Source organism: Anolis carolinensis, chromosome 3 (assembly GCF_035594765.1).
Source record: "Anolis carolinensis isolate JA03-04 chromosome 3, rAnoCar3.1.pri, whole genome shotgun sequence".
NCBI lineage: Eukaryota > Metazoa > Chordata > Lepidosauria > Squamata > Dactyloidae > Anolis > Anolis carolinensis.
Window position 1 is genome coordinate 14833207 of NC_085843.1, and position 23473 is coordinate 14856679.

Below are 23473 nucleotides of genomic sequence, written 5' to 3' on the forward strand. Positions count from 1 at the left end.
AGTCCTAGACACTTGGGAAGTGTCCAACGTGTGTGATCTGATACAACAGCCGGCATAGTGATCTTGTATGCCATGTACTGATCTTGTTGTATATAATAATAATAATAATAATAATAACAACAACAACAACAACAACAACAACAACAATAATAATGATAGTTACCCAGTGCAATAACTCACGATGTCATCCCCTTGGACCTTCTCCCATTCCAGACCAGACCACAATATTATAGCTAAAATACCAGAAAAAAATGACAGAATTATAAAATGCATTCTTGTAGTGGGTCCACTGAAATGATGTGATTCGAATGTCATTCCAACTGGATAATCATTACAGGTCTGAACAGAGCACAAGCACATTAGAAAGTCTGAAAAGTAAATCAAAATGAGTGAATCAAGAGCTAAGAAATGACAACATTGTCCAAGCAAATTTGGATCTGAATAACATTTGGGAAATTAGAACAGCCATAGAGTACTGGTCTTTCCTTGTTTTCTTAAAACTGATGATGAATGTCCATGGTTATTAACAAAGAGGACATTTACACTGTAGAATTAATCAAGTTTCAGATCATTCCATGCCATGAAATCCTGGGAGCATGAGCACACTTTGGCAGAAAAGGTTAAAGAACTTGTAAAACAACAGCTCTCATGATCCCATATTATTGAGCCATGACAGTTAAAGCACTGTAAAATTGTATTATTTCTACAGGGTAGATGCAGCCATGAAGATCTACATGTTTCCTCTCTCTACTTTGCATTGAAAAGATCCCAAATTCATTGCCTGTTTGAACAAAACACAGGTCTGAAATACAGTTACTGCATTTATAAAGTTTAGATGAGGAAAGGCTGGATTCTTCGTTACTATGGGGTCAGCTCCCAATATTCATTAAACGCATTGCCGTTGCCACCTAACATTGGTAATGGGTCTGAAGCTGTCAGTGTTAATCTGCTTAGTCCACCTCGCCTCACCAAGTACTGTAAAAGGCATTCTCTTATCATTCTATTTGTATTTGTTTGAATACAAGACCCATATTGACATATTACTGGTCTGGATCACTTCTTCCATGGCTTCGTTTTTCTCATTAAAAGTAATTAACGAAGGAGCACAAAATAGAAACTCCACAGGGGGTACTGAACTGCGCAGGCAAGGCTCTGAACGTCACAATACTAGACAATGGCGTGATTTTGTAGGATATTCTGGATGCTTTTATACCAAGACTGGAGAATTGAAAGTTGGGGGAGCCTATATCTCTCAGAATCAATCCCCTAAGGTGGCAACTGGGTGATTCCTGGAGCTATAGTCAAAAAAGGTATCTTTTCCTCATTTCTGGCTTTAATTTGTGTAAGAATTCACAATTTCATATCCCCCGACTATCCCAATTTGGCAAGGAGAGTCCCAATTAATTTTTTTATAGTTCCACTTTTTCAGCTGGTTTTAAAACATTTCACTGTCCTTCTAACTGTCCCACTTTGTCCTCAGCCCACTTCAAATTGCAGCTAACTGCATTCAAAATGCAAAAAGCAGCTGGCTCTGAATTAAGTCTACAATGAGCACTTAATTCAAAAAGTCTCCAATCAGTTCCATTGTGGCCAAATGGTGCACAGAGCTGATTTGGGATAATTCAGGCCAAAGCCACCTTAAGCAGCACTGACCTGCGATAATCACAGTCTTTGGATACTCCGAATTCTGGACCAGAAGGGACACCTAGTCCAATCCTATTCTGCCATGGAGGAATAACATCCAGGCTCTTCTTATAAACCTCTAAAGAAGGACACTCCACCACAATCCAGTGCAGTGAATTTCACTGTTGAGAAGCTCTTACTGTCAGGAAGTTCTTTCTTATAGTTAGGTGGAATTTCTTTTCTAGCAATTTGAATTCATTGCTCCATGTTCTAGTCTCCAGAGTAGCAGAAAACAATTTCACCCCCTCCTCAATATGAGATCCTTTCCAATATTTAAACATAGCTATCATCTCCCTTCTCAGCATTCTTTTCTCAAACTAAACATACTCAGCTCCGTAGGCCACTCCTCATAGGACTTGGCTTTTGATCATCTTGCTTACCTTCTCTGAACATGTTCTAGCTTGTCAATAGCCTTATTGAATTGAAGTGCCAGAACTGGACACAGTCTTCCAAGTGATGTCTGACCAATGCAAAACAGAGTAGAGCTATTACTCCCCTCAATCTAGATGCTATATTGCTATTGATGCAGCATAGAATTGGATTGGTTTTGTTAGCTACTGCATCACACTCTTGATTCATGTTCAGCTTTTGGTCTATCCCTTTCACAGTTGGGCTGCTTCTGAGACATAACAGGTTTGCATTTTTTTAATACATCTATCCTGTGTCTTCCTGGCATGGATTGCCTGGGGACACAGGATGGTGCTTACCATCTCCTCTTGTCCTCCATATTATGAACCTTTATCCCATGGACTTCAGGCCCCGTTTACATGTATTTAGGAAACGGAGTCCCATGAAGGCCATCCCATGATATAAGGGCAAATCCAGTGAAAATTTGTGGGGCTCCATTTCCAGTGCGCATGAAAAAGAAACCTGAAGCCCATCTTCAGGAGTTGGGTGTTACCTGACACTAAGCAGCAGAATGCAGGGGAAAGTGGGTAGAAGACGGAGAAAGGTGTGATAAGCATGTGGGATGGCTGGCCATCTCTGAAGATGGGGAAAGATTGAAGGGAACTTTGCCCCATTTCTCCCTCACCTATCTGATGAGATCCACAGTGGTCTCCAGGTGTTATGTGTCAGCCACCACCTGCAATGACTTCGGATGGGGTAACAAGGCAATTGTAATGGCTGGGGAGTGCCTGTTTGATCCATCCTGGAGCTGATCCAGTGTACACCATACTGGATTAGCTCCAGTTTAGTGGGTCAGTGTAGATCTGCTCCTAAGTTGCCTTCTTCTCCCACCATCTCACTTTGTCCTAAGCTTGCTGCAAACTGAGTTGAAAATACAAAGCAGTTTGCACTGAATTAACTCAATGGGGTTAGGAATGGTGTAATCTTGCCCTTCCCAATATGCTGAAGCAAAAGAAAACTGCTGCCCATTCTTTTATCTTGTCTGTTCTTCCTGATTAATAACGTTTGCCATCTTGACCATAGTTTGATGTTGCTCGTGTCCTGGTTTTTCTCTCCAAAATGTTGGTGTATATGCTGTTCGGGTATTTCTATCCCTCTTTGATAGTTTGTCTTTCTCTCGTTCCATCTAATAGAAAACTGAATGTTTTGCCATGTTTTCCTCACTGAGATAGACAAGTGGGAGTTGTGGCGACCCTTCTGTGTATTTTGGATCCCATGTGAACTCGTCTGCAAAAGCTGAGTTATTAGTCATTGCTCAAATGACTAATAGCTGGAAATGTTGGGAAGTTCACCCGGGAAGTTGTGTGTAGGTGGTCATTGGACCATCCGTCTCAAATTTTGTGGTAACAGCAAATACTCCATCCCTGAAAGCTGGCTCGGTTAAGGAGACGGAGTGTTCTTTTGTCAATTTGGGATTTTTCTTTGACCCATTGGCAAATGGACAGATAAACAGAACAGCTCATGAAGTTCATACTGAAATGATGGATTTAAAAAATATATTGTGGGAAACACAGACTGAACATCAGAATACACAAGAGAGAAAAGTGGGATTTCTTAATAGAAGCTGCTGTGTGCTGCATGTTCTCCACATGATAAAGCAGAGATTTATGCAGAAAGAAGACAAGCAAAACCTGGGGTGCACCTACACAATATAATTAATACAATTTGGCACCGCTTTATCTGCCTTGGTGGAAAGTGATGAAAACATGAGAGCCTTCTTTGCCAAAGAGTGCTGATGTCTCATCAAACTAAAAATCCCAGGATTCCATAGCACTGAGCCATGACAATTAAAGTGCTGTCAAACTGCATTAGTTCTACAGTGCAGATGAACCTTTGGTATCCAGACATCGCTTCCTCAGGGTACCAAAGGAATAATTATTTTTTTTAAAAGCAACAAAATACTTTTCAGAGGTGCCACAAACAAATGCTGTGTCAGCACTTCCTTGCTGGAGATTTTTTTCAAAGAGCTTGTGGAAAGCAAAAGGAATTGTTTTGGCCACAGACTTAGCCTTCTTCATAGTTCCTAGAATGGAAGGGTAGGGGAATTTCGATCTCAATTTTGTTAGTACTAGTAATCATGAAAACCATTGTGGGCAGAATGCATATTGCATCAAAGCCGTTAGGAAAGAATGTGAGGCACTGAGAGTTTATCTTTGTAACCTCAGGCAGCCAGAACTGGGGCTACAATCAAATTCTTTCGCTTCTTTGTCATTCTGTCTCTTTGGGGAGGCATTTGACTTTCTGTAGTACAAAAGGAATTGTGGGCACCTTGTCATTAAGCAGCTGGGCATATCTAAAGAGATAGACTTGCTCACAATTTTCCACAAGAACTTGTAGCATCTTACAGTCTAACAAACCTATAATGGCATACTTTTTCCAGAAGACAGAGAGCAAGTTTCTACACTGATCCTTTATCTTGGGGCTGATCTATAGTAGCAAATTCTATATCAGTCCCAGGATGGTTTTGATCACCAGCCCACAGGCCATTGCAGAGGTCATGATGAAATATGATATATGGTATGAATGAATTTTATGAAAGGTGTTTGGATGGGGCCTAATTTGTCTGAAGACACAATACTAAAGGATTAAGGCCTGCAATGACTAAATCAATAACTACTTGCTTGCTGAATTGTAATTAAAAGTTGCTAAAGAGAACTGCAATGGTTGACCAGCAAACTGTGATAAGAACTGTAACAGTAGTGAGAGAAATGTTTACATCTGTCAATAATTGCTGACTTGATGAACTTTTGGGGAAAAACAATGTGTTTACATTAATCAGAGACAATGGCTCTTTTTAGTTAAGGAAATGTTTACAAGATTCCTTATACAGTAGAGTCTCACTTATCCAACATAAATGGGCCAGCAGAACGTTGGATAAGCGAATATGTTGGATAATAAGGAAGAATTAAGGAAAAGCCTATTAAAAATCAAATTAGATTATGATTTTACAAATTAAGCACTAAAACATCATGTTATACAACAAATTTGACAGAAAAGGTACTTCAATACGCAGTAATGTTATGTAGTAATTACTGTATTTACAAATTTAGCACCAAAATATCACGATATATTGAAAACATTGACTACAAAAATGCATTGGATAATCCAGAATGTTGGATAACCGAGTGTTGGATAAGTCTACTGTATTAAGAAGCTAGTCAACACAGTGCTCCTTGACAATCAACACCCATTACTCAGAGTCAACATCTGCCAGGAAACTGAGATGGAATCAACATGTTTCAGGCTGGCCAAACAAATTTTCAGTAATTTACCGTTTTGTGACATCAGCAGAAATATTGCTATATAACAGAGCTTATGACAATCCAAAAAGTGTGACAGACAGCAAGCTGCTCACTCGCCATGCTCTGTATGGAGTGTCAGATCTGCAATGGAATGCAGACTGGTCACTTGCCTCTTTTTCTCAAGTGTGTTTTGGAGTCATGTTATTTTTGGTGTTTTGGTGTTTTGGTATTTTGAAGTTTAGAAGTTTTGTGCATTGGCAGGCTGCAGGGAAAGCAGGGTCTGGCCTAACAGGATATGACGGGTGGAGAAATTGTGATGTATGCATGAGGATGAATGCATGTACATGTGTGTGAATGCTGAGTAAAAATGTAAAGCTCTCCTTTGTTTGTTTGTTAGCCAACGTAACTGTAGGTTGTTGTGAATCCAGTGTAGTTACATGGAATCTATATGTCTGTATGTCCAATGTCATTTTTGTGCAAAAATGTTGTTCTGTAAAAGTTCTCATATACCCTCTCACTATAAACATTGCAATAAAAAAACCTTTGTTTAAAAAGTATTCATGACCCAGAGGCTAGATGGAGTCGTGATCATCTATTGGCAGGAACCCAGTTCAGCAGTGCTGGATGGCATTCTTACTGTCCACTTCCTATTTTTGTCATAGCAGCAACCACTGGGCTTAACATGGCTAGTGTTGATTACTTATCATCTGCTGTGGGGATGGCATGGGAGAGAGGAGGAGTCACCCCCTTCCTTATGAAATCCCTTCTCCTGGTTAATGTCACTCCACATGATGAGTGATGGACAGTACTCATGTGGCCCCTTCTGGCCACCATTACAACAAGAACAGGGGGACGGACAGTAAACGATATCACTTATCCCCAGGCCACTCAAATTCAAAGAATACAGGATAGCTGTGTCAACAGTTGTGACCATTTTTGCCTTAGAACAACTCAACTGTATACATGGCTCCAAAGTCATGGTTTGCTCCATATTCTCAGGGAGAACTTGGAGCAACCTGTGACTTTTAAAAACATGGTTCCAGGGCTGCATTAACCCAAATCAGCTCCATCGTGTACCACAAAGCTGATTTGCCCTCCCTTTGGGATAATTGGTCAGTTCAGATGCACCTAGCGCTGTAGGTATGAACGGCGATGCCTCCCCAAACCTACCTTCACAACCTGGCAATGCCTTGACAGAAAAGTTTCTGAGATGTGCAACATGGTTAGTGTTGGTAGCTTGTCACCTGGAATGGTGTCAACTGGGGATCCTGAGCAACCTGAGAAACATTAATCACTCTTGCACTCCAGTCGACATCTCTCCAAGTGACATATGACAGCCATTTCGTGTTTGCTGCTCACCGCTATGAGAATAGGAGTGGGATGGTGAGTGCCATCCATGTCATGCCCAAACTTAGGGAATATGGCATACATCTATATATATAAAAGAGTGATGGAATCCTGGCGACCGCCAAAACAAGAAAACTAAACATCCCACAACCTCGAAAATTGACAACACAACCCATCATCCACGCCTCTAGGTTGATACAACAAAAAGAAAAGAAAAATAAAGTCCTAATTAGAGGGAGAGGAATAATTGCTTTTATCCAATTGCTGCCAGTTAGAAGGCTAAGCTCCGCCCACTTGGTCTCCTAGCAACCCACTCACACAGGGGACAGGCAGTTAGGCCTCACTTAGGCCTCTTCCACACTGCCTATAAAATACAGATTATCAGATTTTAACTGGATTAGATGGCAGTGTAGACTCAAGGGCCTTCCACACAGCTATATAACCCATTTATAATCTTATATTATCTGCTTTAACTGGATTATCTGGACTCCACACCTTTACCCTTTACCTTAACTACCACCAATTCCTCAATACTTTATTTCCCATACCACCATACTTCGCCACAGCAATGCGTGGCAGGGTACAGCTAGTAGCCATATAAACAGTTGCAACCAGTTCTGTCCCAAAGTCAGGCAAAATTTGAAGCAACTCACATCTTTTTAAATGCGGTTCAAGGTCATGTTAAGACAGATTAATCCCAATCAACTCTGTGTGTCCCTTGGGGATAAAGAGTCAGTGTAGATGTGCTGTCCTACTTGGCTTTCCCTCCCTTGCTTATTTCCTGGTTGCTGTTCTTGGGAGGAATGTTCCATTGGCTCCTGTTTTGGGGGTGGAGCTTGGGACTCCCCTTTAGGTTTGGATGAGATGGTTCAGCCTGGGAGCTAATCTCTAGAGGCTTTTTCCCCTCCTATTGCCATTCCAGAGAAAAACCTTAGAGATAGGTCTTAGAATTTGGTCTGGGTTCTTTGACCTGGCAAATTCAAACAGGCAACATAAATCACGTACTTACCTTATAGTCACATCATAGCTTTAGGTATTTACCTCATAGCCTCATACTTACCATTACAGATAGAGCTCATCATAGCCACGTACTTACCTTAAAGTTTACCTCATAGCCTTGTACTTACCTTACAGTTTACCTCATAGCCATGTAATTACCTTACAGTTTATCTCATAGCCTTGTACTTACCTTACAGTTTACCTCATAGCCTTGTACTTACCTTACAGTTTACCTCATAGCCATGTACTTACCTTACAGTTTATCTCATAGCCTCATAGCTTACCTCATAGCCTTGTACTTACCTTATGTACTTACCTTATAGCTTATCACCTTATAGTTTACCTCAGAGTTATTATAGATAGTTCACTATAGCTGGTATTTACCACTAAAGTAATTATAGATAGTGCTTATCATAGCCTTGTACATACCCTATAGTCCTTACCTTATAGTTTCCTCATAGCTTGTGTGTTTATCCTTTATAGTCTCTATAGCTTTCATTCTCAATCAATATAGTTTTATTTCTGTATAATTTCAGTGATTTTACCTCATATTATTTCTAATACATTAAAAGGACTGTTTCCTGTTTTCAATAAACAATATTTTTGGTTACCTTTAATCAGCTTCTAGAGTATTTACTTTGGGGTTTGAGGTATAATTATAAGGTAAACCGAAGCCGCTTGGGTAGCCAGACCTAGAGATAGCCATTTTCCCCCAGCGTGCCTTCACAGTAGATGTCCTCAGAGTTCATTAGATGCATTTTGCATAAATATCTCCTTAAGAATGAAGTTTCAGAGAGTTGTCATTGAAAAGGTCCTGTCTTGCCTTCATAGTAGATGCTCCTGTAAAGTTGGTAGTACAGTAGAGTCTCACTTATCCAAGCTAAACGGGCCGGCAAAAGCTTGGATCAGCTAATATCTTGGATAATAAGAAGGAATTAAGGAAAAGCCTATTAAACATCAAATGATTTTACAAATTAAGCACCAAAACATCATGTTATACAACAAATTTGACAGAAAATGTAGTTCAATATGCAGTAATGCTATGTAGTAATTACTGTATTTACGAATTTAGCACCAAAATATCATGATATATTGAAAACATTGACTACAAAAATGGCTTGGATAATCCAGAAGCTTGGATAAGTGAGACTCTACTGTACTTAGAGAAGAACCTCTCTTGAGGATTTCAGGGCCTTGGTAGATTCCTTTGAGAAGAAATGGAATATTATATAAAGCCATATAGCTGGAAACTTTTCCCCCAGGTCAGAATGTATGGAGCTGAATTAGAATTAGGGGACTGACTGATAAATGGATGCTTGCATGAATCATTTATGGTCAGAAACTTTTCGCCTCACATTTCCCATGAGCAAACGGTTAGGCTGTTCTCCTTATGAGAGGAAATAGGAGCAAGTTCAGGCACTCCTCACCGCTGGCTTCCCCCAGTGTTTTTCTTTCAGCTCTCAATGTCCCACATTAGCAACAGATACGACTGTTATAAAATCTCCTTGGGAACATGAGAAAATGTATTGCATTTCTTGGCTGGAGTTGCCTTTGATAATTTAATCCACACTGAGGCCACGGGGTTTCCCGCATGCTCCATAAAATGTGCCATGAAATAAGTCATATTTGAATGTGAATCCAGTTTTTTTTATTCCACTTCCCTTTGGCTTGCCACAATAAACACAATTTAGATTAAATATACCTTAAGCACTTGGATACCCAACCCAAACACACAAGACTTCTGTCAGTCTTGACCAACCTGAAATCTCATTCCTCTTTGGTTGCTCTATCAAAATATCCATTAAATCATCGCGTTTCTGAGGTCTTTTCACATAAGATAATTGTAGTATTATGGTTCCATTTTCATGACAATATCCAATGGAATGCTAGAAGTTGCAGTTAAGGGAGATTTATTTTATAATTCTCAACCAGAGAACAATAATTCCTCAATAAAACTATGAAGACCAGGATTTCATAGAATGCAGCCATGACAGTCACAAGGGAATCATGTTGCTATATAAATGCAGGATAGACATTCAATAAATAAAATATATAATTGTGTATTGTGGAAGGATCCCTGATTAAACCAGGGATTGAACAAGGCAACTTGTGGTCCTCCAGGTTTGTGGTTTGCAGCTTCCATCATCCTTCACCATTGCCTGTGTTGGTTAGAGACAATGGGAGGTCCAGTCTAACAACATCTGGAGAGGCTCCAGTTGTCCATCTTCATCAATCTAACAATAAGCAATAAACTTATTAAAATAATAAACAAACGTCCTTTCCACACAGCTGACCAAAATCCCACATTTTCTGCTTTGAACTGGGATATATGGCAGTGCGGACTCAGATAACCCAGTTCAAAGCAGATATTGTGGAATTTTCTGCCTTGATATTCTGGGTTATGTATCTGTGTGGAAGGGCCCTCAATCTCATGTAACTTTTCTTCTCCTGAGATTATTAAATTGGCCAGGAAAAGAGAGTATTTTGAACAATATGTGCCTTGAAATAGTAACACTGCATTGCATTGCTGCTGATATCCTGACATTAAATTTCATTCATTTATTTCAATGAAACCCAAGAATCCTGGATTGTTGCCAAAAGTCTTGGCTATGAATCACATCACCCTAAAGTTCAGAGTACTGATTCAGTGGGAAAGAGTGTTCTGTTCTATCCTGGTCATAAAATATGTATGCCTATAATTATTTTTTCCCATGCAAATACTTTAATGAGTTGATCCCTTAGTGATCCCAAGGATACATATTTTAGATATTTGTTGCATTCGTAAGTCAAGATTTTCTTTATGAGGGAAATACCAGGATCAAAAGTGGGGAAGCCTTTGGATTACAAACTCCAGAATCAGCAAACTAACAATGCCAACTGTAAGTTTCTGAGAGTTGTCACCAAACCGTAACTTCTAAAAGCTATGGGTCAAACCTGATAGACTAGGACACATTTGAGGAGTTTGCCCTCATTTTGCCACCTCTGCAGCTACACTCCTGATAATGATGATGCTGATAATGCTTCTTTGGATCAGTCTTGCTCACTTTTCCCCAGCAATTTTGGAGGTTTCTTTTGCCTGTTGCTTCAGTCACCATCCCATGACATGGTCATACATAGCTATGTACAATAGATACAAATACAGGCCTTAGGTTTATCTTGTTGTGCAAATTGTTCTCAACTTTCAGTCCTGTAGGTGTTAGGGACCTTAAATCATAGAAGACCCAAACAGCTTGGTTATAGTTTCTGAAAGCTGAGGTCCAAAAAGCTGGAGGCCCAACATTAGAGAATGACTGACAAAGGGCATGTATTCTGGAGAGTAGGACGCAGAACAATGGATCCAAATTAGAGGAAAAAACATCTACCTACATATTGGGAAGAACTTCTTTATGGTAAGAGCTGTTGGGCAGTGGAATATGCTGCCTTGTAGGTAGTCTCCTTCTCTTGAGGTTTTTAAGCAAAGAGTAAATGGCCATCTGCTGGGGTGCTTTGTTTGCATGTTCCTACATGGCAGGGGGTTGGACTGGATGGCCCTTGGGGGTCTTTCAACTCTATGATTATATGGTTCTATGATTCTAAAACAGATTGGTTAGACTACTGCAATGCATTCTACATGGAGCTGTTCTTGAAGGTGAGTCGAAAGCTGCACTAATCCAATGTGTAGCCACTTGATTGTTGACAAGAACCAAACTTCTTAAATTGTGGCTCACAATTCCATCTGGGGCATAATTGAATGTGGGGTTCATGGTAGAACCAGCAACAGTGAAAGATTTCTGAATACTACCTAGTGGCTGTTTTAGACATTTACCTGAATCTGTTAGCAACAACCTGCAGTGTTTTACAATGGATTCATGTACACCCCAAGTTACTGTGTGTTTGTTCTTTTATATGCATAATTTTTATTTATCTTCACTATACTGTTCTATTTACAAAAATTTAGGAATTGAAAAGAAGACAGATAACATGTTGTTCGTAGGTAGAGGAAACTTCACCTTGTGTTCTCAGTAATGTGGGTAGATTCTTTCCATCAGTTGTTGTTCAACTTAAATCCTTTGTCAGTTCAATGTAGTTTATTTGATTTAAGAAGCCAGTCATTGTTATTTTTAGATTTTCCAATTAGACAGTTAACAGCTCCCAATCTTTTTGGAAAGCATTTGCATCCTGATTCTGTAGCTATCTGAGCAGCTTATCCATTTTGGAGAGTTCCATGATGTTTGTTCTGTAGGTTGACTTTGGAAACAAGGATTGGTGATAAAGCTTCAGTGGAGACACCTTTTCCCATGATAATATTTTTTTCAGTACAGTAGAGTCTCACTTATCCAACGTAAACGGGCCGGCAGAACGTTGGATAAGCGAATATGTTGGATAATAAGGAGAGATTAAGGAAAAGCCTATTGAACATCAAATTAGGTTATTATTTTACAAATTAAGCACCAAAACATCACGTTATACAACAAATTTGATAGAAAAGGTAGTTCAATACGCAGTAATGTTATGTTGTAATTACTATATTTACGAATTTAGCACCAAAATATCATGATCTATTGAAAACATTGACTACAAAAATGCGTTGGATAATCCAGAACGTTGGATAAGTGAGTGTTGAATAAGTGAGACTCTACTGTAGTTAATTTTTGTTTTGAGGAGTAGATTTCCCTCACTTCCTGTTGTCTCACCCCCGCTTGTAACTATGAGTCATTTGCAAGTTTGTAACTCGAGGACTGCCTGTACTTCAGCCTGCCTTGTTTAACAAATCTTGCAAATGCTGGTTTTGCTTGACAGCTATCTTTTCAGTTTCAGAAATACATCCTTTCAAAGTTTGATTCTCAAAAACTAAGGCCCATTACACACAGCTAAATAAAATCCCACATTGAACTGGATTATATGGCAGTGTGGACTCAGATAACCCAGTTCAAAACAGATATTATGGGATTTTCTGCCTTAATATTCTGGGTTATATGGCTGTGTGGAAGGGCCCTAAGTTGGGTTCATAAACCATACTTAACTGAAATCAATAGCTTGAGTCATCTGCCATTATAAGTTCAAGAAGGGTTTTTCCTATTTATAAGTGACACAGGTTTAAAATGTGAATTTCCTTTAAAAATCATTAAATGAATTTTGTCTTGGGATTAGAACATAATTTCCAACAATTTCTGAATTGGCCCCAAACATAGTTCTGCCATTTTGTCCTACATATTTATGCAAAGTGACATTCTCAGCATTGTCTATTATAAAATAAAAATATCGATCAACTCCAAAAAATGTTGAAGATGCTCTACGTCCTGCAGTATCAAATATTTCGGGAAGATTTAATTCTTTATGTAAAAGTAAACAAGCATATCCACCATATTTGCTTTCAGATTTTTAATAAATGGTAAAATTATATATACATTGTAAAATACATTTCTTTATAATTTATTAACAGTAAATGTTTGATTTATATGTCAACTTTATATGCCTATATACCTGGGGTCACGTAAAATTTCGCATGCGAAAACGGGTTGCAAATGGAAAACATATAAGAGACCTGGGTTAAAATGCCCTATAGGCATCACACAATACAACTCCGAAAAGAACTGCACTATCTGCCAATATGCCTCCACATGAAAGAAAAATGCTTGTGATGAAATTTAATGTCCTAAACAGTTTAGTGTTAACAGCTGCTTGCCAATTGTCAAGCCTGTTTGTCATGTATTTTGACTGTCCTTTATTGCTATTTTGAAAACCTGGCAACTCTAATGGCAATAAACAATGATTCTCTTGGGAAAATAATACAGTATTGCAAAATCAGCATTGCTGTTCTGGATAGAGAGGCCTCATATGGAAAAAAAGAGTTCAAAAAATGTATGAGCTCCTAATAAAGACATTCATTTCAGAACAAATGAAAACAGAACCAAAATGGCCCTGTGTTGTTTCCTATGTTTGACGTGGCACATAAGAAAAATAAAGGTTTGTGTTCATTTTTGTTATTGTTTACCTTCAAGTCATTTCTGACTTATGGCAGCCCTAAGGCCATCCTAATCCTATCATTGAGTTTTCTTGGCAAGATATGTTTAGTGGCAGTTTGCTTTTGCCTTCCTCTAAGGGCGAGAGAGTGTGACTTGCCCAAGATCATCCAGAGGATTTCCATGGCTGAATGGGAATTTGAACTGTGTTCTTCCAGTATCTCTTCATATTATTATACCGCTCTCTCTCATTTCTTGGGACTTGTGTATTTTCAAATATGGGGTGGACAGCCAATTGCTTCAAGTACTTGACAGTTAGATGATCCACAAATAACCTCATGACAAGGGCTTTGGCTGTGAGATTTAGCCTCAAACGCAATGGTCATTCCAAGAAGAACATCCAAGATATATCCGGAAACATTGGTGTATCCACCCAAACTGATCCTTTTTTAACAGCAAGATATCTCAAGAACTCCAGGAAACTAATCCAAGGCCAGTGTTCATGTCAATGTAGTCTGTTGGATGCAATTCTGCCTTTTGGACATGGGTAACTCAGCTAGACAGGGAAACAAATGAGCGAGCCCATGAGGATGGAAAGTGGAGGAAAGTAAGAGAGAGAAGAAAAACGCCTGAAGCCTTCATCATGCCCGGGAGACCCGATTGAGCCATTTGGATGGCTGAAATGGAAGAGCAAATGGCAGGCTCACCTCCTCCCACCCATTTCCAATCCATGTCCAGGTACATCATACATAAAGCTAGCCAAATTATTTTGGAGCATGAGGCAGAAAATTCCACAAGTCTGTCTTTTCAACTTTGGCCATAAAAATGCAATAAAAAGAAATTAGCTAGCAGTTTCTTGGTTTTGCATCAGGGTTGGGACAAGATTCTGGGTGGAGGGACAGCAACATCTAGACTTTGGGGGCCAGGATCTCCCACTTTTTAAAGTTCTTTTAAAATGTGCTATTGTTAAAGATCTCATACATTGGGGCAGGCATTCACATGACTATATGTGATTTTATCTGCTATGTTAACATCATATGGAATCCAAGAATTTGTAGTTTGGTTTCTGTGTGTAATATGAATTGCATAGAGGTTTTTTTTAGGCAAGGGACATTCAGAGGTGGTTTTGACAGTTCGGTTCCCTGAAATATAGCCTACAACACACAATATTCATTGGCAGTCTCTTATCCAAGTCCTAAGCAGGGCTAACCTTACTTAGCTTTCAAAATCAGATGAAATCTGGTCCTTTTGTTTATTTAGGCTGTGAAGAGTTGTTAGGTGAGTTGGTTTTGCTTTCAGTTGAAACTTTTCCACCTTTGCAAGTTTTCCCATGTTTTAAAAAGTACTGTTACTAAAGATCTAACACATTCAGGTTGAAGTTTTAGAATTATTCAGACTGACATGCAAGATTTTTATATTCATTAGAAAAAGAGGCTGGATTTAAGCACCAGGAACACCACTGAAGAACAGATGTGTCATTTTAAAAGTGCTTCATATAACCCACTCATGACATTCAGTGGAAATGTTATCATTCATTTTATGGAAGATTTTGCAGTAACCTGCTGAGAGAAAGACAATCATGGAACCGAAGTGTACTCTGGGCCTTTCCACACAGCCATATAACCCAGAATATGAAGGCAGATAATACACAATATCTGCTTTGAACTGAATTATCTGAGTCTATACTGCCATATAATCAAGTTCAATGTGTATTTTACACAGCAGTATGAAAGGGGCCTCTGTGTCTCATATGAGGTCTTGCTATTGTGAAATTAGATTGTAGATTTTCTAAAGTATTCCCTGTTTGCCCTAAATTGTTTCAAATTTTACATATTTTATTCCATGAAAAGTACATGAGAAGGAGGTGGGTGTTTGTTTATTTGGCATTTGGATGATGATGGGAATAGGTTTGGATGTGCCAGGAATATTTGGTAAAACCCCAAACCAAAAACTTATTCTGCATTCTGGTTGATGGATTTCCAAAGCTTCTCATATTTTCTGTTTGTATATCCAATCCCAGACAGCTTTATGTAACCAGTTCAATGCTTTGTATAACCACAGCTGGCATATATTTTGTCTTTGCCACTCAACCTGGAGCAAATAACACACCACTTCAAAGCCATAAGGTAGAGATTTGCCTTTCACAATGTATTTTGTCTTTGCTCCTCTTGCCTAAAGGGACATGATTTCATGAAACTGGCTGTTTTGGATTTGCTACAAACCACTAGAGATTGTGTATTTGTCTGCTTACTCAAAGAAATGGTTGGCCCACAGCTAGTTGGTGGATGCGGCTGGTAAGATTGCATAGAGTCAACTTCATTTTGTGGTCTATATTTCAAATTCTGTTCTTATGGTTGGCTGCTGTTGTTTGGTAAGACTGAAATATCAACTCTTCTGTGTTTCTCAAATGAAACACAGAGCGGGATGAACCTTAAAACTGATGAGGGAGGCAAATAGACAAGTTTGGCCAAAGGATTTTCCAAGCCCCAGCATTGTTTTCAGTCCAATTTACAGCACAACAAGAAAAAGTTTATTCCAAGCATTAGTATTTTATAGAACTACAGATCATAGGTGATCCCTTGTGGCAGAATATGGTTGTTTTCAAGGGGTAGAGTCTTCAGGACGGATCCATAAATGATTGTAGAGACCTATTCTGGATCTGCATGGTCTTTTGCAGTGAGGACATACATTTCCAGATGGAAGGTGGTCTCAACAAGGATTTGCTTGAGGCACTTTCTTCCTTTTGGTACATTTTTCCCTTTCGTCCTCTATTTGTGCCTCTTCAAAATCCACAACACTTGTTGGTAACAGCTGGCCTCCAGTTAGAAAGCTCAAGGGCCAGGACTTCCTAGTTCTCAGTGTTCATTCCACATTATCTTTAAGTCTATTCTTAAATCTCTTTTCCTGTCCACCAACATTCAATTTTCCGTTTTGAGTTGAGAGTATAGTAACGGCTTTGAGAGATGGACAACGTGGCCAGTTCAGCAAAGTTGATGGTGGAGGATCATGACTTCAGTGCTGGTGATCTTTGTTTCTTCCAGAATGCTGACATTTGTCCACCTGTCTTCCCAAGAGATTTGCAGGATTTTTCAGAGCCAGCACTGATGGAATCATTCCAGAAGTTGAGAGTGATGTTTGTAGATGGTCCACATTTCACAGGAGTATAACAAAATTTGAAGGGCAAGAACTTTATAAGCAAGCATCTTGGTCTCCCTACAATGTCCCAATCCTCAAACACTCTCTGCTTCATTTGAAAAAAATGCTGATCAGACAATTTTGTATTTTGGCGACTATGTCGACTTCTGTGGAAAGGTGGCTGCCTAGGTAGTAGAATACAGAATTACACAGACAATTAAAAAGTGTGCATGAATAATACTGAATGCATAGGTTAGGTATTGCTCATGCAGATCATCTTTGTCGGAGGTCTGTGTGACCAAGCACAGAATGTAGTCAAAGCTTGTTTCTTGTTTAAGAAGATTATCTCAATGTAACAATGACTTCAGGCCGTTGGCTCCAAGCAATAATATTGTAGTTACAGCATTTCTAGCATAAATGACAGAGCTCAGCAAATAATATCGGCCACGGGGAGATGTCATCTATTGTCAAAATGGAGTTGATCAGGCTCACTAAAACAGATAAGCATAAAAATGAAGCTTTAATTAATTCTTATTTTATGCCAACGCTACCACAACTTCTTTCTGCTGCAATGCAGAAGACTTAGCTATGTTTCTACTCATTTTCAATAGTAATTTAAGACATTTTAAAGTTTATTGTGAAATATGATGTGAAAGGGTGTCCAACAGCATGGTGGAAAGGGGCCAATTCCACCATATGGCTTCAAACTACAGGAAAGGAGATTCCACCTGAACATTAGGAAGAACTTCCTCACTGTGAGAGCTGTTCAACAGTGGAACTCTCTGCCCCGGACTGTGGTGGAGGCCCCTTCTTTGGAGGCTTTTAAGCAGAGGCTGGATGGCCATCTGTCAGGAGTGCTTTGAATGTGATTTTCCTGCTTCTTGGCAGGGGGTTGGACTGGATGGTCCACAAAGTCTCTTCCAACTCTATGATTCTATGATTATGTATATATATATATATCAATTTTTCCTTGTAGATAGAATACAAAAGGAAAATGAAGCAGTTGGGATTGTTGTGAGTTCTTTGTGGTTCTGTGGGGGAGATGGAGGTGTTTTCATGTCTTTGAGGGCTTTTCCATATGATTTTCAACCAGAAATTGCATCCTTTTTAAAATGAGAGGAGAGTTTGGGGATCTTTTGGAAGGGTTCAGGGGATGCAGAAGTTGGGGGCAGGTTTCTCATGCAGCTTGTGGGCCATATTCAGACCCAGATCTGTTCTACATCATGCATAACTTTACATGTACATGTCTGTCCTGATTCACCTTAATCACCAGTTCTCAAAGCAGAGAGGCCTGAAGCATTATACCATCATTGGGGAATTGCTTAGACACTTGATCATTTGGGTTGGCTTTTCCTTTCCCTCTTAAGTCTATTCTTTCAGGTACAGTGGCCATGCCTGTGCACAATAGTCCAGGTTTTGTTGCAGAGCAGATATGTATAAGACACTCTTTCCAGTTTTTATTCCTTTTCTAACTATTTACAAAATGGAATATGCCTGTCAAAAACAGCTGAACATTACTTCGGTATTTTCATTGAACTGGCCTCTAGAGACACAAGGTAGTTTTCACTGAAATACACTGCCAATTCAGAATTCACATTCATGTTCAATACAACCCTTATAACTGGTAACAGCAAATAATACTGAACAAATGACTTATGGTTCATGGAAGCTTCTTAACTTACTGTAAGCCCTGACACATCCACCAGATTACAGACAGAAAATCAATCTATTCATAATTCCTATTTTAATCGCAATAATATTTATTGGAGGGGCCCCTGGTAGCACAGTGTGTTAAAGCGCTGAGCTGCTGAACTTGCAGACCAAAAGGTCCCAGGTTCAAATCCCGGGAGTGGAATGAGCGGCCACTGTTAGCCCCAGCTCCTGCCAACCTAGCAATTCGAAAACATGCAAATGTGAGTAGATCAATAGGTACCACTCCGGCGGGAAGGCAATGGCACTCCATGCAGTCATAATGGCCACATGACCTTGGAGGTGTGTATGGACAACGCCAGTTCTTCGGCTTAGAATTGGAGATGAGCACCAACCCCCCAGAGTCGGTCACGACTAGACTTAGCTTCAGGGGGAACCTTTACCTTTACCGTTAATATTTATTGGCACTTATATAAAATGTTTGGTTAAGAAACCCTGCAGCTGACACTGAGAATTGTGGCAAAACACCAATAAAAAGTTCAAAGAATGACTCTAAATTCAGGAAGGAATTCATTAACTCAATGCAATATGCACAAACAATCAAGGGAATGAAGAGGGCCATCTGCTCCACTTAAAATGAATTATGGAATTATAGAACAAACATGCTTGAGCACTCCTGTTAAAAGCATTTGCCCTCCCCTCCTTGTACAACAGTAGCTAATGGTGTGTCAAATAAGAAGTGGCCAACTTCTCATGAAGTTGGTTGTTTGCTAATCAACAGTGAGGTTAGGATGAGAAATTGTGGCCTGGGGCATTTCCTTAACGAGAAGCCACTTGAAAGGTGAAGTCTGAGCGTTTCATAGGGTGGAGCAGCAGCACACAGCCCAGTCCAAAGTAAACAGCTTGCTGAATTGCTGCTTGAACTGAGAACAGTTCATTGGGAAGAACTGGGAGGTGAGTTGGAGTTAGTTACATGAGTTAACGCTTGAATCTGTTTTAGTTGTACTGTTCAGTACATTGGAAAGCTCTTCTAAAGTTCAGATTGAAATCAGAAATAGCTCATAACCCTGTAAATGCCATCAAGTCAACTTTGACTTATAGGGATCCTAGAATCAGAGACCTCCAAATTCATAGTGTCTCCATAAGTAGAAGTTGACTTGATGGCATTTAATAGAACCATAGAGTTGGGAGAGACCTCGTGGGCCATCCACAGGCAGCCATCCCTGCCAAGGAGCAGGAAAATTGCATTCAAAGCACCCAAGTCAAATGGCCATCCAGCCTCTGCTTAAAAGCCTCCAAAGAAGGAGCCTCCATCAAACTCTGGAGCAGAGAGTTCCACTGCTGAACAGCTCTCACAGGTGTTCAGGTGGAATCTCCTTTCCTGTAGTTTGAAGCCATTGTTCCGCGTCCTAGTCTGCAGGGCAGAAGAAAACAAGCTTGCTCCCTCCTCCCTATGACTTCCCCTCATATATTTAATTATACACGGCTATCATGTCTCCTCTGAGTGTTCTCTTCTGTAGGCTAAACATGCACAGCTCTTTAAGCCACTCTTCATAGGGCTTGTTCTCCAGACCTTTGATCATTTTAGTCGCCCTCCTCTGGACACATTCCAGCTTGTCAACATCTCCCTTCAATTGTGGTGCCAATTAGACACAGTATTTCAGGTGTAGCCTGACCAAGGCAGAATAGAGGGGGTAGCATGACTTCCCTCGATCTAGACTCCTATTTATGTAGGCCAAAATCCCATTGCCTTTTTTGGCTGCACATTGTTGGCTCATGTTTAACTTGTTGTCCATGAGCATTCCAATATCTTTTTCACATGTACTGCTGTTGAGCCAGGTGTCCCCAATTCTGTATCTTTCCAATTCATATTTTGTGCCTAAGTGGAGCAATAACAACTCCTATTTTTGCTCAAGTGCAGAAAGCAGTCTCCTCCTTTGAAGGTTTTTAACAAGTAGCTGGATAGCCATCCATTGGGAGTGCTTTGATTGTGCATTCTTGTATAGCAGAGGATCGCCTGTGTGATCCCTTCCAAATCTAAAATTCTTTGGTTCTGTTTCCAAAAATGTGTGCCTTGAAGAGTTCCCTTCTGAATTATAGCATCCCTGGCACTACAATCCTTATCTTCTTTCATGACTTTTTTCATTAAGTCATGAATCCCCCTATCTTTGATTTCCTTTTTAATAGGTTCAATATTGCAGAAAAAAGCATTTGTTTTAAATATTCCCCTTCACCCTTCAGTTTTGATTTTTTTTTGAAATTTCCATAAACTTTGTATTACAAAGCTTATTTTTTACTAGTTTTTCTTTTCTCCGCCCTGTTCCTTTTGATTTACTAATGCTCAGTGTGTGCCAAGGCGGTGCAGTGCCATAGGAAAGTATATGTAACTTGTTACATTCCAACTAAGAGATTTTACTGTCTATTTACTTAGAAAGACGGGGTTTTGTGCATAGAGCAGTGTTCTATTTACATTAACAATGCACACGTCTTCTCAGAAGTAAATACCAATGAATTCAATGGGATTTACTCTTCGGTAAATGGTTAAAGATTACAGTTATGATATTCTAAAATGCCATTGGAATGCATATAGGCTGGACACAGTAAAGCAATTGTGCCAGGTAGAAAGGAAAAGGAAGAAAAATAACATTTGGGGTTGGTGTTTGAACAATCTCTATGGGGATTGACCCACTGCTCTGGCATTGGAAAGGAAACCCTTGGCACATGTTTTGGAAGAGACTTATTCCTTTCCCATTTCTTCTTCAAATAACCTTCAGCTTCAGTGTTTTGGCGCCTTTGCACCATATTTCCTTCTTTCCGTCTCTTTTGTCTGCCTTGACTCTTGGATCAACCCTGTTGGGGAAAACAAAACAGCATGGCCCATATTAATGTTTAACAGAAACATGCCTTAAATCATAAGGGGAAGCGGTTCAATCAATCCTCTCTTCGGTAGGCCTCCTTTTCACTCCGCTTTTCTGAGCAGCTTTGGCTTGCCCAAAATGATTTGTGTGTTTGGCATGGCTTTGCTCCTTGTGACTATTGTGCATTAACAGGTCTGCAGGCATGGGCTTGTCATCTGGCACATTCAATGCAGCCAACCCACAATTTCCTGTGTCCTATCTGGAGCTTGACAAGCCTTCCCCTGTTCTTGCAGCCTGAGAAAAAGCAAGACTTGTAGAGCATCAAGCAGGTCGTTCTTTGATTTGGGCCTGGGTAGCTGTCATAAGACAGAAGAGAATCTCTCTTTGAAGAGGTCCAGCTGTCAGGAACATGGTAGAGGACATTTTTTCTTCTGGATAAAAGTACGTCTCTTGTGAGACATATTGTGGGGTTGCCAGATCTCAGGGCACCAAGTCTCCAGTTTCCATGTCTTATCTCCATGAAATAAAGATGCAAATTCTCCTGTTTTAGGGGCGTCAGCTCCAGGTAAGAGGAAAGAACAGTGGACAAATCTCCATCTCAGATAGTAAAGTGGCAGCTTTTTACAATTTCTAAGGCTTCACCAATTGGCAAAGATCCCCAGGAGAATCTAAGACAGTGGTTCTCAGCCTTCCTAATGTCTTGACTCCTTGATACAATTCCTCATGTGGTGACCCCGAACCACAAAATTATTTTTGTTGCTACTTAATAATGACAGTTTTTCTACTGTTATGAATTGTAATCTAAATATATGATATGCAGGATGTATTTTCATTCACTGGACCAAATTTGGCACAAATACCCGATATGCCCATATTTGAATACTGGTGGGGTTGGGTTGGGGATTGATTTTATAATTTGGGAGGTGTAATTCTGGGATTTATAGTTCAAATACAATTACAGAGACCCTTGAACCCCACCAACAATAGAATTGGGCCAAACTTGGCACTCAGAACTCCCATGACCAACAGAAAATACTGGAAGGGTTTGGTGGGCATTGACCTTCAGTTTAGGAGTTGCAGTTCATCTACATCCAGAGAGTCCACTCCATAGGGACATATCGAATCATAGGGTCTTAGAATTGGAAAGGGTTACAAAAGCCATTTAATCCAGTCCCTTGCCATAAAGAAATAATATCTGGACCTTCCATGCGATACAAAACATGTGATACAAAAATAGTATATGAAACATCTCAATGTAACCACAACCGATATCTTCCAAAGTTACAAATGTTTTTTTAAAATCTTTTAACCGTGGAATGAATTCATCTGTTGCACTCTAACCATGAATAAAAATAAAGATTCATACAAACATTTGCAATTGCATTTGCATTGACCTGGATCTTACGACCAAATCCCCAACTAAAAAAAAAGAAAAAAGAAAAAAGAAAGATGCAGCATCTAAGAAAGCTAGGTTTTGGTTACAGAACCAGCTGAAAAATGTAAAATACTCTTTTGTCTTTTAATGGATTTCTTATAAACAGTTTTAATTCTGTGTATTGTTTAATTGCATTTTAACCATAACATTTAGCTTTGTAATTATTTTCCACTGTGTTGATTTTAGTTTTTGCAAGCTGCCTCATGTCTCAGTTGGTGGAAAAACATTAGAAGCAGATGAACAACAATAACAATATTGTTGTCCCTTTAGCTTAGTGTCTCATTTAACTACTTAATACAAATAACATAATTCTGGAAGTAGGTTAATGCTGAAATTCAAAGTTAATGCAATCCATGATCTTAAAGTGAATTTAATGTTTGAACATTTCTATATTCATTTATATTAATTAGTTACTTATTATGTGTTCAAGTTGCCTGTCAGTGAATAATAACCACATTAATTTCATGGGGTTTTCTTAGGCAAGGGATATCTAGTTCATTCCTCTGAAATATAGCCTTCAGGGCCTGGTATTCGTTGGTGATCTCTCATCCCAGAACGAACCAGGGACGGTCCTGCTTAGCTTCCAATATCCATCAAGGCCTGGTTCATTTAGGATTATTTATTGTATGTTTTAGCTACTTGTGATTTTATATGTGTTTTTTAAAGATATAGGTTGTCTTGAGTTCCATGCATGGAAAAAGGGTGGCATATAAATAAAACAATCAATTGGTTGGGTGGAATTCTATACCCACATAAAACCAATTGGTGATTGAT

At 39.4% G+C, this 23473-nt stretch overlaps 2 protein-coding genes across 2 annotated transcripts in view; both read right to left on the bottom strand.

The window, feature by feature from the left end:
* me3 (malic enzyme 3) overlaps positions 1-7762 on the bottom strand; it is a 175166-nt gene extending 167404 nt beyond the window's left edge. The window contains exons 1-2 of the mRNA XM_062977085.1: positions 7334-7762; positions 164-233 (exon numbers count right to left, since the gene is read on the bottom strand). The gene's annotated coding sequence lies outside the window, so the exon portion shown is untranslated. The remainder of the gene's footprint in view (positions 1-163; positions 234-7333) is intronic.
* The window catches only part of grm5 (glutamate metabotropic receptor 5), a 1174932-nt gene that overhangs the window by 78806 nt on the left and 1072653 nt on the right, over positions 1-23473 (bottom strand). The window lies entirely within an intron of this gene.